This window comes from Oreochromis niloticus, linkage group LG3 (assembly GCF_001858045.2).
Source record: "Oreochromis niloticus isolate F11D_XX linkage group LG3, O_niloticus_UMD_NMBU, whole genome shotgun sequence".
Taxonomy (NCBI): domain Eukaryota; kingdom Metazoa; phylum Chordata; class Actinopteri; order Cichliformes; family Cichlidae; genus Oreochromis; species Oreochromis niloticus.
This window is the reverse complement of record NC_031967.2, coordinates 39,204,093-39,220,424: the sequence shown is the minus strand read 5'-3', so window position 1 is coordinate 39,220,424 and position 16,332 is coordinate 39,204,093. Positions and strand designations below refer to the sequence as shown.

General features: G+C 45.8%; 1 long non-coding RNA gene across 4 annotated transcripts; it reads left to right on the top strand.

Annotated features, from left to right (window-relative positions):
- Positions 1-842: 842 nt before the first annotated feature.
- On the top strand, positions 843-4,373 carry LOC109199401 (uncharacterized). Of its 4 annotated transcripts, none has more exons than XR_002059802.2 (5): positions 843-923; positions 2,781-2,971; positions 3,049-3,543; positions 3,661-3,775; positions 4,238-4,350. It is a non-coding gene; the product is annotated as an uncharacterized LOC109199401 (long non-coding RNA). The 4 variants fall into 4 exon arrangements; XR_002059799.2 differs by having other exon boundaries at positions 3,070-3,543; positions 4,238-4,347; XR_003215307.1 differs by lacking the exon at positions 3,661-3,775 and having other exon boundaries at positions 3,070-3,543; positions 4,238-4,373.
- The last annotated feature ends 11,959 nt before the right edge of the window (positions 4,374-16,332 follow it).

Here is a 16,332-nt window from a genome sequence, read left to right as displayed (position 1 = left end):
GACACAGAGGCTAAGCAGGGAAGATAAGGGTAAGGAGGAGAGGAGAAAAGTGCGACCGCCTTCGCTGAAGGCGAATCACTTTTATTGTCACGTCACATGTGCAGGTACACTGGTACAGTACATGCTAGTGAAATTCTTGTGTGCAAGCATCTCAAGCAACAGAGTTGTGCAAAAATACAATAACGTAAAACAAGCAAAAATATAAGAATGGCTAAATCTGAAAGTAATAAATATATGTACAATATATAAGAGTATATGCATTACTGGATGTGTATACTAAATATGTTTTTCTACGTGTGTGTGTGTGTGTGTGTGTGTGTGTGTGTGTGTGAGTGTGTATATACCAACATGTTCTCACTCCCAACTCGTCAAATGTGTGACGCATGCTCAGGCTCCCTCTGCTTCACTTATCGACGCACAGGGTACCCCCCTCGCGTCGAGAATTGACGTGCAGGGTCCTCCTATTGAATACTATAGCGCTCCCTAAACGTTGTTTATTGACGACAAGAGATTGCCGCGGAAGAGCTTGTTGTCCGTATATTTATATACTGTATTTCCGAAATCACATTGTAGTGACGTGTACTGAACACAATATATTATATAATGTAAACAACTACCTGAGAAACATCAGATACAGCAGATAAATTAATTATAGGCCATTACTTTTGTATCGTTTATTGCATTTATGGAGGGAGAGGTGTACGCTGGGTAATGGCACAGCTAGCGACCGGGTGACCCGCTTCGGATGTTCAGTCCATCAGGCGTTATTAGCAGAAATCAGTCCCATAGATATGGGCCATCTCCATCTGCTAGATTGTTCAGAAGGTTGTTATCATCCATCCAGATGGAGGATCACTAACTGGAGCGTGGAAGACTCCAGAATCCACTCTGGCTGGAATCCGGTGGATACAGCAGTGTTACAGGTAAGACCATTTAAACGGACAGCATTTATAAAATGACTATTAAAAGTCAGCGAGTGTCAATAATGTTAATGTGGTTATGTTAGTAATACAGCGAGTGCTAATATAACAGCTTTAAGATGCATTTGTAGATATTATTACGTGTTTTACCGTCTTTATGGTGCTAGCTTAAAGTTACGGTGTAAACGTTAGCTTGTATTGTAGTAAAGCTGTTACTGTTTAAACGATGTTGGGACACAAATATTAGCTTCTGTCATGACTCATGAAGTTACTAGTTAATAAAGTTTCCAGTAAAGTGATTAATTGCAGCCACAGATTGACAGTAAATATCTCGATTAGCTTCAATGCATCTGTAATAAATATGTGCACGTTTCAGTGCTTCGTTTAAACTGTATGATACTTATACTGACCCAGGGTCAGTGTAAAATACAATCCTAGCTGTGTGAACAAAGCCTGGCTCCTTTAATCCTGCATGACAAACCTCAGGATGCAGGTTATTATTACTCTTTCCTGCTGGCACACCTGTCACACCTGAGAGTCAGCTAGAAACTTACAGTGAGGTGGACATCATGCAAAGACTGCCAGACTCTGTAATACTGTAAATGATCAGTGACTCAGGTTAACACTAAACTTTAAACAGTCCCTCTGTGTCTCTGTGTGTGCTGAACATCTAGAATCAGATTGAGTCAGGCTGCATCAGCTGAATGTGTTATATGTAATTATCAATATTTTTTATTCAGGTGTGGGGAAAATACATAAGATTACAGTGAAGAGATGCACCAGATTAATCCCTGGCCAAAGGTATCGTACTTAAATCAGACTACTGATCCAGCCACATCAGCCTTTTGTGAGGTCTGTTTAAAGTAGACTTAAAATGAACTGCAGGTTCCTGAGAGGTGGACTGTGAGCACAGAAACACATGTTCATACATACAGCTGCAGCAAGCTTACATTAATTTTAAATAGATTTGTTACTCTGATGTCTGTCTCTCTGTTAGTCCTCTGACAGACTGGTGACCTGTCCAGGTGTGCTCTACCTATGACTACTGGGACAGGCTCTAATAGAAAGTTTCTATTATTCTCATTTAAGGTATTTAAGTGCTTATGCATATGCTTAGTTGTGACACTGTTATAGACTGTTCAGTGAAAGTTTCTAAAACTAGATGAACTTACTTCAGCATCAGCAGTTTGAGAAAACAACTCCCTTTACAGGTGCTGATAAGGCCAAGGGCACAAAACAGCGTAACCATTGATCCGTTAGGTTTCATAGCGAGGCGCGTGAAGTGTGGTATGATCAGTTTGTAACTTCCTCCCTCTTCCTTGGAATGCAAAGAGGAGTGTGAGCACCACACCACTTCTGTGGCAGAGCTGACATGACTGTGAACTTAGATGTTTGATGTGTGTTGGCTCTCCTGCGCGCAGTAATAAATAGCTTGATCACAGCAGATTTTATTTACAAAATTCCACAACACCCCCCCCAGCCTCCCACTGTGAACCTGAACTGAATATTCAGAAGAAAATGAATGGATAGACTGACATTTGTTTAAATAGTTCTAGAAATCTGAGCTGTTGGTGTGTCCTTGGATTGTGTGGTAATAATATTAGAGCTAGCAATCTTTCCTACTGAATCTCTACTATGAGTCATGTTACCTGAGATTAATTCTGTTTACCTGACAGCCTGGAGAAATGTGCTGTGTGAAGGATGTAAATCAAATCAGATCTTAACTGCTTACATTTAAGGAGCCTGGTCATATTTAATTGTAATATGAACCATTGATTTTCTGATTGCTGATTCCAAGAGAGTCTTTGTGGAAATCCTGTTTGGCTTTTTGTCATTTTAATTCTCTTTTCTGTTTGCCAGAACAGTTCTCCACAGTCACTGTCCACATGGGTCAGTGGGACCAAGAAGCACTCTGCTAATGTGTGGACTCTGACCAGCAACATCCAGCAAGACCCAGGCAGCGTTTTCTATCTCCCTGCTGGAGTTTTTTGTTTGTGACGGGAGAGTCAGATTTTTGTTGAGGCTGGAGGAACAGCCTCACACTTGCAGAGGTAAGTCAGTTTGTAGAGATCCCTCCCACCCTGGCTTTTATGTGGCAGATTTCATATCTGAAACAGTAATATTTCAGTGACTGCTGCTTATACCACAGGTTAATACACGCTACTGATCCCTGATGGGAGAATCTTCACCTCTGCCAACAAAGAAGCCTGGTGGATATTTGTTTACAGACTGATGATGGGACATCATGCTCTGCATCTTCAAAGTTTGTCTCTTGCTTATTATTGATACACAGTAATGTGAAGTATGCTTATATCTAGTATAACTGGACCAACCTGGTGCTCTTCATTTATGGAGGCTGTTTAGTCTGAATGTTGGATGTTGTGTATCTCGTGTTCTCTGGGCTTTGTTGTCCTCAGTCTTTTTGCAGGATCAGAAAACAAAACCAGGAGGCCTGTAAATGTTTATTCTCCAATTGGATGATGATAAGACTGTGACACGGGATGCCACCTTTAGTCTTGTGATGAAGCAAAGCTCAGGACGAAGTGTGATTAAATTGTACCCACATGTGTGCTGCTGAGAAGGATGTACAGGGGCACCTGCAGCCAAATCCAAGCCTCCTCAGGTTAGTTGTAGTTGCAGAATGCTTTAGGACTGAGACAGCTGAGGCATCAAATGTTTGATTAAACGGATGAAAAAGAGAAGTTTCTTCCCTATAATTATCACTTTTTAAAATCTCTAGCAACTTCAGGTCTGTCAGCGTGCTGAGGTCACAGAAATAAGAAAAGCAGCTTCAGACTTCAGAGTGTTGTTTACAGTTTTCTGTCATCATGATCTCCCCTGAAGTTTATCAAGCAGTAAGTCCACAATACTGTAATGATGATTCTGACTTTGGTCATGGTTGCATAATATTTTAATAATATACAATTATTTTTTGTAATTCATATTTTTTATGTTAATCAAAAATTTACTTTGTGAAATTTGTATTTGAGAATGAAGAATGTGACAATATATTTTGGTTCAATATTTAATTCATTCAGATGCAATTGTTAAATGAAAGAAAAAGAAAAATATATTCTAATTTAGCAAACTAATTTATCAAATATATGTATATTACTTTTAATACATTAATTTCACACCTGTATTGACAATACTATATTGTATTCATACAGAATCAGTTTGGTATCATTGTCTGTCTGTTCACTCATTGCTGAAACTAAGAGCTAGTTTGATCTATTTAGATCTAATGTATCCAAAGTTGAGCTCTAATGTTTCTTCACCCCTGTGTGTGTGATATCTGATTTCCTACATGCTGGCAGAGCAGAGCAGCCGTTTGTGCTCACAGATGGTGACGGTGTGGAGAGACGGTGGTGTTTCCTCAGAAGAACTAGCAGAGTCACAAAGGGCATGAGTCCTTCTCACCACCTTGACTTGCTGACTGATGCTCGTCTGCACAGCACAGAGGAAATCAACTAACCGAGGTTTGTCCAGTGACGTGTTATGAAATGTATATTTGTTTTATGCTTACAGATATGTTTTATGTTTTATGTAGCCTGGGTTTGAGTCCCGGTATGGGCAAAAGGCTTTAATAGGAACGGTTCACACTCGGCTGTGAACCGTTCCAAGGCGAGCTGGAGGCCGTCACCTGATGAAGCCAACAGGACAGCATCATCTGCGAAAAGTAGAGATAAGATCCTGAGACCACCGAAGTGAAAGCCTTCTGCCACTTGGCTGCGCCTAGAAATTCTGTCCATAAAAATTATGAACAGAATCAGTGACGAAGGGCAGCCCTGGCGGAGCCCATCACCCACTTGCAACGAGTCCGACTTATTGCCGGCTATGCGGACCAAGCTCTTGCAACAGTCGTATAAGGACTGAATGGCCCGTTCACGGTGGGAATGAGAATCAGCACCCCCAAATCTGAGGCCATGGTCCTCACCAAGTAAAGGGTGAAGTGCCCACTCCAGGTAAGGGATGAGGCCCTGCCCCAAGTGGAGGAGTTAAGTATCTTGGGGTCTTGTTCATTAGTGATGGGAGAAGGGAGCGGGAGATTGACAGACGGATTGGTGCAGCGGCTGCAGTGATGCAGACGCTGTACTGGTCTGTTGTGGTGAAGAGAGAGCTGAGCATAGAAGCGAAAGCTCTCAATTTACCGGTCGATCTACGCCCCTACCCTCACCTATGGCCATGAGCTGTGGGTAGTGATCGAAAGAACAAGATCGCGAATACAAGCGGCGGAAATGAGCTTCCTCCGAAGGGTAACTGGCCTCTCCCTTAGAGATAGGCTGAGAAGTTCGGCCAGTCGGGAGGGGCTCAGAGTAGAGCCGCTGCTCCTCCACTTCGAAAGGAGCCAGTTGAGGTGGTTCGGGCATCTGACAAGGATGCCTCCTGGGTGAGGTGTTCCAGGCATGTCCCACCTGGAGGAGGCAGACCCAGGACACGCTGGAGAGATTATATCTCTCGGCTGGCCTGGGAACGCCTTGGTGTTCCCCCGGATAAGCTGGAGGAGGTGGCTGGGGAGAGGGAGGTCTGGGCTTCTCTGCTTAGGCTGCTGCCCCCGCGACCTGGCCTCGGATAAAGTGGATGAAGATGGATGGATGGATGGTTTGACAGGTCAAGTTGAAGCAAGCAAGACACTGATGTATGTGTGAGACTCTTATTGGACTCTTATTCTTAGATCCTGTCATCGTTGCACAGTCCCCTTGAATGAAATATTTGTAGTAGTAGCTCAGGTGGCAACAGATAATGCGTTATGCGTTAGTGTCCAGTGTCACAGTATTTATATGCAGTAGCGGTGTTTGATATGGGTCACATGGGCAGTTGCCCAGGGAGCCGCATCATGGCATCGGCAAAAAAAAAGTTGCTTGCACTGTTGCAAAAAGCAGTTTCACCCCGGTTCGTGTATTCGTCAGGCCTCCAGAAAGAACACCGGGACTCAGTAGTCAATTAACAACACTTTTATTAATACACACTTATTGATTACACCTTCTAGAAGGGAGATGTACAGAACCCTGGACTTTCTCTGCAGATCTCAACTCCTTTGTCTGTTACATGCCGTTTTGTATATGCGACCCCCCTTCTAACCCCTCTACGAGGTGCCATAAAACTAAGCACTATGTTTACATGTTTGTGTGTGTGCGAGCACGTGAATGCCGACATGTGCGCGCTCCCACGTATCTACGTGAGTGTTCGTGAGTGACTATGTGCGCATTCCTGTGTGTATGTGTGTGCACATGAGTGAGTGTGCATGTGGGTGTGGGTGCGTAGATTAAAGCACTGTAGGTGTGTGTGTCTCTATGTAGTGACTCCCCGGAGGTCATAAAAACCCATCTCTGTTCCAGACCACAGTTATCAAGTCACAAATGTTGAAACCCCCACCTAAGTATGCCCTGAGGAATTTCCACTTAACATTAACTCCTTTTGTCTTAGTTTCACAGCTCAAGTGGGGGAGGGTCTCCTAAAATCTACTTCTAAGTTCATGACACAATCAGGCCTTTATTTATATCCAGGGCAGTGTCAGTGTCTTTACAATAATTCTACATCTAACACATTCCTAAATTCTAAAATAAGCGAAACATTCCTACAGCACCCATGCTGCCCCGACATCATGCCAGCACATTTTTGGGGATTGCATGGGCACTGATTGGTTTTCTATTGCCCATTTGGAGGGATTAAAGGCTTCCTCCATTTGCGAGGTGTGCCTGCTGCTTGCCACACAGGGAGGAGAGGAGCTGGGATTTTCTGGGTGGTTGGAGCGGCATCTAATAACCTGCTTGCAAAATAAAACAAAATTAAAACAAGCCAACAAACTAGGGCTGTCAACGCAGTCATTGTGATTAATGCAATTAAAAAAATCAGCGCAAAAAATTTAATCTATCTGGAGCGCAGAATGACTCAAAATCCCTGAAATGTCTCTGTCAACCCATTTCAGGCAATTTGTCCAAAGTTTGTCCATTCTGTGTTCCAAATGGGTTGATTGCATTAAAAATTTTAATCGCGTTAATCGTGATGATGGCATTAACGCATTAATGTTGACAGCACAATGTTATCCAATTTTGGCACATGTTATACACCATGTATGAGTGGAACTTTTTTAAAAATATTGAACAGCAAAAAGTATTTAATTAACATGCCTAAAAATGCTTGTTTTTAAAAAAATATTTTGAAAGAATTAACCACACACAGTCAGCTAACCCTTTCTGCACTGCACCAGTCTGAAACTGTCATGACCCAGAGGTTCATCGGAGGAAATGACCTAAATGCAGACACCAAACATTAGGGCTGGGTATTGTCACTGATTTCTAGAATTGATTCGATTCCGATTCACAAGGTCCCGAATCGATTCGATCCAGGATTCAATTCAATTTGAATGGGGGAAACTTTGCCCCAGACAGTCAAAAATATTATAATTCTGATCACGCATTAATACATTGTGCTTGTATATAAATCAGAAATGGTGTAAAAATGTGACCGTTCGTAGACAAGTGTGTCTGCCTGACATTGAGCTCCTCTCTGTCTTTGAGGCCGTTTTATCTGCCGAGGGAATTCCCACAGATCAACGTCACCGTCGTTTACATCCACCCTAAAGCGAATCCTAAGAATGCGACTGACACCATCTCTAACGTCATCCACTCACTACAATCTCTCTCCCCTGAAGCCCCTAATATTTTTCTTGGGGACTTTAATCGCTGCGACTTGAAGAAAACACTGAGCAGCTTTTATCAGTATGTGAACCGTCCCACACGCTTCAATAAGACTCTGGATCTGTGTTATGGTTCCATAAAAGGTGCGTATACATCTGTGGCTGGCCCCGCCCTCGGATCCTCGGATCACAACACGGTGCATCTTCTGCCAGTTTACAAGACTGTACTGAGAAGAGAGAAAGTGAGGAAACACCGCATAAAGGTTTGGAGTGACGATGCCTCTTTAGCCCTGCAGGGCTGCTTTGACTGTACAGACTGGTCGGTGTTTATAGAATCATGTAGAAACATTAATGAACTCACTGACGTTGTCTGCAGCTATATCTCCTTTTGCAGAGACATGATTATCCCTTCAAAGGTTGTGCATTTTTTCCCTAATAACAAACCATGGTCTTCAAAAGCTCTTATGAGGCTGATTCATGAAAGGAAAAAAGCTTTTATTGAAGGGAATATCTTGAAAGTTAGAGAAATTAGGAAGAAGATCAGATCAGAAATTAAAAAAGCTAAAATAAAATACAAGGATAAGGTAGAGGCGGAGATGGGTAGCAATAACTTAAGGGTGGCCTGGGCAGGCATGAAACACATGACTGGTCACTGTTTCAGTGACTGTAATAAGATAAGTCTCCCTGGTTTTAGTTCAGACTCTCAGTTAGCCAGTGATCTGAATAGATTTTATTTGAGATTTAATGATAATTATAATCCAAGGAATACACTTGATTTCTTAATAGAGAGCACCAGGGCCCCCCAGCTTTGTTCTTTGATGAAAGAAGGGTGAGAAATCTTTTTAAAATGAGTAAGACTAATAAAAGTCCAGGTCCTGATAATATATGTGGCCAGGTGCTTAAAACATGCGCTGAGCAATTATGTAGTATTTTTTATTATATCTTTCTTTTATCTCTTCAGCAACAGAAGGTTCCAGAGGTATGGAAAAAATCAATTATTTCTCCAGTTGCTAAGACCACAAAACCTACATCATTAAATGATTTTAGGCCTGTTGCTCTAACATCCTTAGTGATGAAGTCCTTTGAAAAACTTGTCAGGAAGGAGATCCTGCAGCAAGTAGAGAAGCTTATAGATCCACTACAGTTTGCATACAGGCCTTGTAGAGGTGTGGATGATGCAGTGGTCACTCTGTTGAACTACCTTTATCGCCATCTTGATGGCGCCAAAGCTCATGCTCGGCTCTTATTTATTGATTTTTCTTCAGCTTTTAATACTATCCAGCCACATCTTTTAGTTGATAAGCTTCTTAACCAGTTTAAACTTGATTTTAATCTCGTTGGTTGGATTTTAGACTTTTTAACTGACAGATCTCAGTGTGTGAGAGTAAACGGCTGTTTTTCCAAACAGCTGAACTCTTCTACTGGCTCACCACAAGGTTGTTGTCTCTCTCCTCTACTGTATATTTTGTACACTAATGACTGTCGCAGTACACAGGCCAACAGGCATATTATTAAATATGCAGATGACACAGTCATTGTAAGCCTCCTTCATGGTGAAGAGGATTCCCATGGGGGTGTTGTGGATGAGTTTGTTTCGTGGTGTGATCAGTCATTCTTAATGATTAACACCTTAAAAACCAAGGACATGGTTATTGACTTCAGGAAGACATCCCCCCATCCTGCGCTAACAGTGGTAAATGGTGCAGCCATTGAACTGGTGGACAGTTATAAGTATTTGGGGGTTGTTCTTGATAAGGCTCTGTCCTTTGAGTCACATCTTGCTGCTACAGTGAAAAAGGTTCAACAAAGACTGTACTTTTTAAGGGGGTTGAGAGGTTTTAATGTTTCATCTGAAATGATGACTCTTTTTTATAAAAGTTTTATTGAATCTGTTTTAACTTTCTGTATCATTGCTTGGTACGGTAATATGTCCCTGAATAATAAGACCAGACTTAACAACCTGGTTAAAGTGGCTGGCAAGATTTCAGGGAGGCCTCAGGTCCAGCTTGTGGACTTTTATAACAGGCAGGTGCTGAGGAAGGCAACCTCTGTCCTGTTGTGTTCAGATCATCCTCTCTTTAATGATTTTCAACTGCTTCCATCAGGTCGTCGTTATAAAGTGCCTGCAGTGAAGACAAAGAGACATAGACTGTCTTTTGTACCTAGTGCTATTATCACAGTTAATAACACTAAACCATAAGAGTTGTTGCCATTGCACATTGCACTTTTTTGATGAAAAATCTAGGTTGTTTTATCAGGCTTATATTATATTATTTTGGTGAGTTTATGTGATGTGTTGGTGGTCTGTTTGTTTGTTTGTACGTACATACTGCAAATCAATTTCCCGTTAGGGACAATAAAGTTAACATTGACCATTGACCATACATTTCCATATTTTGTGTCTATAAAAATGATAACCTTAAAAATATTCTTCAGTAGATCAAAAATGAGAGAAAACCATTAATCCACATATGAACATTAGTAGTTGCAGATTGAACAGCAGAAATGAGGCTTTCTTGCCGGAAGTAAGTAAAAGGAAAAAGACAGCGGCCGACAGTGCTGTAAACAACGGTAGACTCGTGTGTAATAGCGAATAATGCAGAAAACAGAGAGTTTTAGATGGGAAACTGTTCTTGGAGTACACAGAGAGAGAGCGAGAGAGAAAATGAGCTCTACATGAAGTGCGATTTTATCAGAGTGGAAATAAAACAGGAAAAGTAAGATGGAATTCATGACAATGCTTATGTGAAGCGAAATGTGAAGCATAGTTTCGATCTTCTTTTGCTGCTGGTTCAGTCAATATTGGAGAGAGATAAAACCTCTACAGCTTCAGAATCTAGTGCAAAAAGGACGTAAACACAAAGCACGGACCTGCCAAAACATCAGAATCAGCGAGCTGTCGGCTTTCAACTCCGATCGTTGGGTCCGTGCTTTGTGTTTAGGTCATAGTGCAGAATCCGTGTACCTGTTCTCATTTACTGTTTTAGCTGTTTGGTGGTTGTTGAAATTTTTTGTGGTTTAACCCTCGGGCAAAATAAATTTATATTTAAAAATCGATTCAGGACAATGAATTGATATCACTTTATTCAAGCTAGAATCGATCGATATATTGATAATCTAAACCCACCCCTACCAAACATGCGCAAAGTAACTATTTACATGGATGTATATTTTAGATTAACAGAATCCTGAGTGCTCAAAGGCTTAGGTAAATTATAGCTCTGGAGTGTCGTTGACTGGGACAAAGTTAGGTTGCAGAAGTGGTCACAGTAAAGAGAACAGAGGAACGGGAGGAATTCTGTAACAAACGGATAGGTGGTTATTGCATGGGTGAACTGCAGGAGCTTGACTATCATGAGCAGGTGAATGATTGTCCTGGAGAAAACTGGATGGTGCCTGTTAGGTTGAAATTGTTAAATGTTGTCATTGTTGTAATTTAAATTTTTAAACCTTGGCTTAAACTGCACGGTTAGATATTCGTTTATGCCTCCCCTACACATTGTCATGGTCCTGGGCCACGTTGGCCCAGTATTCTGAGTTTTCATGTGTTTTTGTACTTTTGTTCTTTCATTATGCCATGGTTCCTAGGTTCTGCCAAAATGTTCCTTATTTGATTACCCCCTGTGTGCCCTTCTGTGTATCTCTGAGCCCTCGTTTCCCCTCCTTGTGTTTCATTCAATGTTTTTCCCCAGCCCGTTATGTCTGTCCTCTCTCTCTCCGCCTGTCTGAACCTCTGTGCACTTCCTGTTTTACTTTGGCAGTCCCTCGTCAGTATGCGTCACGTTGTGTTCACTCCTGCCCTGTCTCGTTATGATTATCAGTGTCACCTGTGTTCCCCGTGTATTCCCACTTCCCTCGTTAACCCTCTGTGTATTTATGTCTGCGTCTCCCTCAGTTCTGTGTCGCGTTCTCCCTCATTCATGGCCGTGTGTTTCTCTGTGCATTAGTGTATTATTTCCCAGTGTAGTTCCTTATCAGTTTGCTTCGCCGTTTTTCTGTCCAGCAATAAAGCTGTGTTTTGAGTTTATTCCTGCTTCCGTGAGCTTGCGTTTGGGTCCACTTCCTGCCTGCCACACAGCCGGTCCATGACAGAAGAACGCGACCACGACATGGACCCAGCAGCTCACAATCCCTCCGCTGAGCTCCGTGAGGATTTAATCTACACAGTGGAGTATCACTGTCAGGAGTGGGCAGCGCTGCCAGGGGCAGAATATCGGGCGACCATAGCCATCCGTTTACAGAGGATGGTGTCCGGACTCCCATGGCTGTTCGACGCGCTACATCCCCACATCCAGGACTTCCTCGTCTCCACCATACGCATTCGCCCGGAGCTGCCGCTCCAGTATGAAGAGCCGGAGGACGTTCAGCCCGGTCCGCTGGAGGATTCGCGGCCTGGCTCGTCTCCTCCCCCTTCTCGGCGAAAACGGCGTTCACGCCGCCGTCGCTCCCGTACAGCCAAGCAGGCTGCACCCGTGGGAGAGAGTGACGGTGCTTCACTCACTCAGCCCAAGCTTTCTGATCCCGGACTTCATGACTTATCCACCACTGTGAGTAGCACTGCTTGGTCCTCCGTGGATATTGTGCTGCCTAACTCAGACAATTCTGCCATTTTGCGTTTGGACTCTAAAGACAGTATTCAGCGAGGCACCTCAGTGTCAGATTATTCACAGGTTGTTCTCACTAGTGATCTTTGCGTTCCTGAGCCATCAGATTCTTGTAGTGCTCGCAGTGTTTCCGTTGATTTAGCCAGTATGAATGTTTCACCTGTAGAGTTAGCTGAACCAAAGACTGCTATCCTACACCAGACTCACCCACATACTGCTACCAGCATTGTAGCCCCGCAGAACTGTTTTAATCAGCCTGTACACTCTGAGGTTTTCCAGTCTGAGCTCAGCCACACACCACCACCATCATCAGCCCTAGATATAACAGTGCATGCTGAGGAGCTCAAACCATCTGAGACTGTGTGTTCTGTAGCTGATGCTCCTTCTAGTGACGGTTGCATGTTCCAACCAGTTTTGTCTTTTGACCTGTCCAGTGTGGCCCAGTCAGCTCCACAACCAGTGATTAATCGTTCAGTTTTTCGAGTGCGTGATAACAAGATGGCCGCTTCCTTTGTTAAGCTAGCCAAGAGACTGGGGTTAAGCGTTGCAGAGTTGGCTGATCAGGTAAAGTTCTGTGACCCGCGGCAATGCATGCCTGATCCTGTTCACTATTCCTCTGAACCAGTTGTTGTGAAAACTGTTGTGGGTGCTACTTCGTCCCTGGACTGTGTGGCTCCCCATCCAGTTAGTTCTGAGTCGGCCAGCCGTGTCGCTTCACCTATGGACTGTTTGAAAATTGATTCTGTTTCTCAACCTGTGATTTTCATTTCATCCGAGATACTGAAAAGAACGGTCTCTGGCGTTCTCCCGTCCCTGACCTGTGTTAGACAGCACGCCGTTCCTCAGGAGACGGTTAGTGATGTTGTCTGTTTTGAAACTGCTTCTGTGACTGTCTCTAAGCTAATCTCCTCCAGGACCGCTAGCTCTATCCTGGAGAGTTTAAAAGCAGTGGATTTTCTAGGACCTGCTTGCTTTAAACCTAGACCTCCTAAAACAGAGTTCGGCACCAATAATCTTGTTCACCCTGTGACTGTTACTGCTCCTATGCTCCGCTCGCCACCTCCAGTTCCTGTACCCAGGGCAGCGCGGGCCCAGCTTTCCCTTGCACCCGTATCAGTTCCTTGGGTGAGGGTGGCTGAGGTCCAGCTGGTCCCTGCATCGGTCTCCACCTTGGCAGAGGCTCCATTCATCCCGGCACCCGTACCTGCTCCTCGGGTGGGGTTGATGGACACCCAGCCGTTGCCTGCACCTGTTCCGGCTCCCCGGGTGAGGTCAGCTGTGACCCTGCCGACTCCTGCACCCGTCTCAGTTCCTCGGGTGGGAGCAGCACAGGTCCAGCTAGCTCCTGCACCTACGCCGGCTCCCAGGGTTAAGGCTGCAAGAGCCCAGTTCGTCCCTGCACCCGTATCTGTTCCTCGGGTGGGGATGGCTGGTGTTCGGCCAGGCCCTGCACCCGTTCCTGTTCCCCGGAGGAGAGCAGCCAAGAGTCAGACACCTGCTCAGTCACCAGCTCAACTACCTGCTGATCCACCATCACTGCAACCACCGCTACAACTTGCACTTTTGTCCATAGTGCAGTCATTAGCTCAGTTATTAGCACAGTTTCCTGTTTTGTCACCAGCTCAGTCTCTTGCACAGTTATCAGCTCCATTACCTGTTCAGTCATTCGCTCTGTTGCCACCTCAGTTTCTTGCTCCATTGCCTGTTCAGTTATCAGCTCAGTCATTAACTCTGTCACCAGCTCAGTTATTAGCTCAGCCACCTGTTCAGTCACTGCCACCCTCTGCTAGAAGCTCTTGTGAGCCCACTCAGCCAGCTGAGGACTGCGTGGTGCTGACAAAGCTTGGACAGACTGTTTGCACTGCACAGCCCCAGCCGTTGCATCCCAAGCCGACTGCGTGCCCTGTGCAGCTACAGTTAGCGTCCGCTGAGCCAGAGGTCTCCGCACCTGCTGGCTCTGCATCTCTTCTCGCTGGGGGTTCAGGAGAACCTCTCCAGCCGTCCCTCGTCTCCGCTGGCGGCTCAGGTCAGCCCGGCCAGCACCTCCTCGTCTCCGCTGGGGGTTCAGGAAAACCTCTCCAGCCGTCCCTCGTCTCCGCTGGCGGCTCAGGTCAGCCCGGCCAGCACCTCCTCGTCTCCGCTGGGGGTTCAGGAGAACCTCTCCAGCCGTCCCTCGTCTCCGCTGGCGGCTCTGCTCAGCCCGGCCAGCCGCTCCTCGACTCCGCTGGGGGTTCAGGAGAACCTCTCCAGCCGCTCCTCGTTTCCGCTGGAGGGTCCAATTCGCCCACGCCTGGTCCGGCCCCTGCATCGGCTTCGCCCACGCCTAGTCTGGCCCCTGCTCCGGCTTCTGCTCCGCCTACGCCGTCGCCTGGTCCAGCTCTGGCTTCTGCTTCGCCTACGCCTGGTCCAGCTCCGGCTTCTGCTTCTGCTCCGCCTACGCCGTCGCCTGGTCCAGCTCTGGCTTCTGTTTCGCCTACGCCTGGTCCAGCTCTGGCTTCGGTTTCGCCTACGCCTGGTCCAGCTCCGGCTTCTGCTCCGCCTACGCCTGGTCCAGCTCCGGCTTCTGCTCCGCCTACGCCTGGTCCAGCTCCGGCTTCTGCTCCGCCTACGCCTGGTCCAGCTCCGGCTTCTGCTCCGCCTACGCCGTCGCCTGGTCCAGCTCCGTCGTCTGGTCCCACCTCGTCTGGTCCTGTGCCCACCAAGCCTCGACCAGTACGCCCGACGCTTGAGAGCCGCCGTCTTCCACGCGGTCGGCCTCCGGACCCGCTCTGCTGCCGCCGCCGTCTTCCACGCGGTCGGCCTCCGGACCCGTTCTGTCGCCACTGCCACTTTTCACGTGGCCGGCCTCCGGATCCGTTCTGTCGCCACTGCCACTTTTCACGTGGCCAGCCCCCAGAACGGCTGAACTGAACTTTTGTGCGGTCGCCCCCGGGTCGCCCCTCTATGCTATATAGACTTTGCTTCCCTGTTTTGAACTGTTCTTGTGTATTTGTGGACTCCATTTTGGTTCCCTGCTCCTTGTGTTTTGTTTGGTTTTCGTTCCCTCCGTCCTGGTCCCCCGCCTCCCGCCCTGGGTGGGTTGTTTTGTTTTTTCTTGTCTTTCGGTTCTTGGGTTTCGGCTGTCAGGAGCCAGCCCTTGAGGGGGGGTGGTGTCATGGTCCTGGGCCACGTTGGCCCAGTATTCTGAGTTTTCATGTGTTTTTGTACTTTTGTTCTTTCATTATGCCATGGTTCCTAGGTTCTGCCAAAATGTTCCTTATTTGATTACCCCCTGTGTGCCCTTCTGTGTATCTCTGAGCCCTCGTTTCCCCTCCTTGTGTTTCATTCAATGTTTTTCCCCAGCCCGTTATGTCTGTCCTCTCTCTCTCCGCCTGTCTGAACCTCTGTGCACTTCCTGTTTTACTTTGGCAGTCCCTCGTCAGTATGCGTCACGTTGTGTTCACTCCTGCCCTGTCTCGTTATGATTATCAGTGTCACCTGTGTTCCCCGTGTATTCCCACTTCCCTCGTTAACCCTCTGTGTATTTATGTCTGCGTCTCCCTCAGTTCTGTGTCGCGTTCTCCCTCATTCATGGCCGTGTGTTTCTCTGTGCATTAGTGTATTATTTCCCAGTGTAGTTCCTTATCAGTTTGCTTCGCCGTTTTTCTGTCCAGCAATAAAGCTGTGTTTTGAGTTTATTCCTGCTTCCGTGAGCTTGCGTTTGGGTCCACCTCCTGCCTGCCACACAGCCGGTCCATGACACACATGGTACTGGGGGAGGTAATTAGCTGTATCTGTTTAACTGCAGTCGCATTCAAGGTGAGATTCTGGTTTCCTTATCTTTTGAGAGATGTCCACCCCCGGCCATTTAGGGGCTCACCTATGCTTGCATATGGTGAACCATTAAAGTTAAGCCATATATGTGTGTGGGGAGCTGACCTTTGGACAACCAGGAAATGTGGTTAAACAGTTGTAAGCATATATTGTGTGGCAAGAAGACATACACTCACATTCTCGCACATGCATACACACAAATACAAGGCCCGACACACACACACACACACACACACACACACACACACACACACACACACACACACACACACCACCCATTGTAAAAAATGGGTGGTGCTTGTATTCTCAGAATAAAAGGCTGCAAGGAAGGCTGTTTATTTGAAGTTGGCTAGGA